Source organism: Acanthisitta chloris, unplaced genomic scaffold, assembly GCF_000695815.1.
Source record: "Acanthisitta chloris isolate BGI_N310 unplaced genomic scaffold, ASM69581v1 scaffold30312, whole genome shotgun sequence".
In the NCBI taxonomy this organism is placed as follows: Eukaryota; Metazoa; Chordata; class Aves; order Passeriformes; family Acanthisittidae; genus Acanthisitta; species Acanthisitta chloris.
Window position 1 is genome coordinate 148,353 of NW_008660851.1, and position 3,444 is coordinate 151,796.

Genomic DNA, 3,444 nt, shown 5'->3' on the forward strand with positions numbered 1-3,444 from the left:
TATCCTTTTTCCCCTTAAAGTAAAAAAATTATGCAAGTCAGAGGCTGTACGGCTTTGTCCACTTGGCAAAGCTCCATCTTATCTCTGCATTGGCTGGCATATGGCTTAATACAAAGCAGAATAATTTACTGAGCACTGTCAAAATACTCACTTATCAGTGTTGCATTAACATCAAAGAAAAAAATCTCCTGCCACTGGAGCTTGCAGTCAGAAGTTACAAATAAAAGTGCTGAAATTCTTGTCTTAACACTCAAAACAAGACAATTAGCTTCCTCGTTCCTTTTCCTCTGCAATTTGGAACTAAGCCTTGTACTACTTTATCTCTGAATTCAGAAGGAAATACAGAAAACTGACAGTTTCTCCCTCATTATGTTCCTGTTTTAAAACTTATTTTTTTTTCTATTTACTTTTTGTATGCATTAGTAGACAACAGCATTAAGCATAATTCTTCCACTAACATAATCCTTCCCTCAGCACAGGTCAAGACTTCAAATCAACCACTCACAGATAAAGCAAACACATTACAGTCAGTTGGAAGCTGGTAATCCACGATACTTTGGCAATTAAGATGAGTCCAAGATACATAGACACAATATTGCATTGGAGAAAAGGAGGCTGAGGAGAGACCTTATGGCTCTCTACACCTACCTGAAAGGAGGTTGTAGCAATGTGGGGTTTGGTCTCTTCTCTCAGGCAACAAGCAACAGGATGAGAGGAAATGGCCTCAAGTTGAGCCAGGGGAGGTTTGGTTTAGACTGTAGGAAAACTTTCTCCACAGAAAGCGTTGCTAAACATTGGAACAGGCTGCCCAGGGAAGTGGTGGAATCACCATCCATGGAAGTGTTCAATAATGTTTGGATATTGCACCTGAGGACCTGGTTTAACGGTGAACATGGTGGTGGTGCTAGTTCAATGGTTGAAATTTATGGTCTTGATAGAGATCTTTTCCAACTATAATGATTTTATGACCACAGAAAGCGTTGCTAAACATTGGAACAGGCTGCCCAGGGAAGTGGTGGAATCACCATCCATGGAAGTGTTCAATAATGTTTGGATATTGCACCTGAGGACCTGGTTTAACGGTGAACATGGTGGTGGTGCTAGTTCAATGGTTGAAATTTATGGTCTTGATAGAGATCTTTTCCAACTATAATGATTTTATGATTTCCATTAGTAAAAATATTTAGATTCCAAGCGTCCATTTTTCTTCAAAAAATTTTCTTTCCAAATTTCTTAGCATTCTTTTTGTTTTCCATCTTTCAATCTACCCCTTTGGTGTGTTCCTTAATGCTGGATAGATTAGTCATCATTGCTGATTCTCTTCCCATTCTTTTGCAGTCTCTTCCCAAAGACTAAGCATATCCTATTAACTTGTACTCAATTTGTGACCCAGCATCAACTCCACTAGCTCTTTTCCTATCAGAAAACTGCCCAAGATGTTTTTTTCTCCATTTTTATATGTATCTCCTCGCTATTTTTGATTTTAGACCATTTTTTCAAATTATCAAGTCTACACTGAAACAAAACCTATATCTCTTACATGCTCACAGCAGCCCTGTTTGAGAAGATGAGCAAGAGTATAAGCACATCTGTATTTCATCACCCAGGTCGTAACAGAAACATTAACCTGAAGTGGGTGCAAGTATCCACCAAATGGGACAGAAAAACAACTTGGACTTCCTTTTTTTTTTTTTTTTTTGCTGAACCTGCTTATTCCTTTAATTATTTACCAAACAGTAATGAACCCTAAAACTTGCTGACATTGGTATTCTATCACTGAGGACTCCACGTGTGTCTGGACCTACCAGGTGTGTTTTCTCTCAAATGGCCTAAATTCAGCTAATGCACTTGTCAACAAATGCAAGTAGCTTTGGAGATAGCTGCTTTTACTTTGACCCTGCAGAACAACTTACACCTCGACCGTTTTAGTAGGTATCCCAGTTGGCCTGAGGAAACCTGTAGCCTCTCTCCACAAACCTCCCTTGTTTGCATTCTTATATTGATCTGGCTTGGACAATACTGGAGTGTTCTTTGGAGTTTTTAACCACATTTTACATGATGCCTTCAGATAAATCTAGAGGAAAAAAACAAACCGGAGAGAAAATTTTGCTGCTGAGAAATGTCATTTAGCAAATTCAGAAAGGACAGCTTTAGCAACTGAAAAGCTTCACATGAGTGTATCCATTTTGATTAAATTCTGTATAAAATGCAATAGAAAGGATTCTTTCCAGCTCATTTCATCCACTGACAAAATATGTATTTTCTGTTTTGTTCTTTCAAGTTATCATTTTAACTTCCATTTTCTGTGGTTTTAGCTTATTGAAACAGTTTTTTTCTGGTTGAGATTCACTATTTCTCTCTCTGTTTTAGTTTTAAGTTTTTGCATTTTTTTTTTTTTCAAATTAAGGACAAAAAACATTTCAAGTGTTTGAATTTCCCATGGGATACAAATTCCTGTTTCCAAAATCTTTTACTGCAACCACTGATTAGTTCCATATCTCCTTTTTTCTTTTTATTCCCAGAGCACTCCAGGCATCATGGTGTCCTCTCCATAAATAAAACCTTACCAGTCAGAACATCTTAGACTCTCAGCAGTAGAGATACAATTCCAGAGATAAAAAGCCATTCCTCTAGTGACACTTCTTTGACTGGAAATGGAGGCATAGTACAATTTTCAGATATAGCATTGCCTTGTGGAGATATTGGAGTAATAGCATCCTCGATATTTTTCTGGGCTAGGCAACATGGTTCAAAGAAGTTTCAATTATTCTGGAGGCCATAGACAAACTTGTGTTTTGGGTCTGTGATAACAGGACAAATAGACAGGACCTCTTAGAAGAAACTCTAGCGCATCATCACTTTGGGCTCATGTTTAGGAACATAAAAAAATTTTCCTCATTCTTTGTTAATAATAATTCTCTGCTCAGCCCAATGACAACCAATTAGAGAGATGCAAGAAGAGCCACTATAAAACAGCTGAAATAACTGCTGTAAAAATGTCTCCCCGCTTCTTTTATTTTATTCCCTACTTATTGTGCTTTAACTACAGTGCTGATGATAGTGAGGATTCATCTCCTCTTTCCCCCGCACCCTTATGTGTCTACAATGCAGGTGGCAAAGGTAACATTTATAAACCATGGAGAAAACCAGGTATTTTAACCAAATTGCCACAGGCATGCTGAAAGTGTCCAATTCTTTCTTGGCTATATAGGCACTGCCAGAACTCCAACCCAGGTGTAAAAATCTCCCTTTGGAGACAGGAATTCCACCCTGACTATCCTAAAAATGAGAAGCAAGTGACGAAAGCACCAAGTCTGACACACAACTCTGTACCTTTTATGTGTCACCTTGTATGACCCAAAAACCACAGCAGGTTCCCATAACTCAGCATTGCCCTGGAGCAACCTTTTTCCACAGGTCCCTGTAGATGATATTGATGGTGCA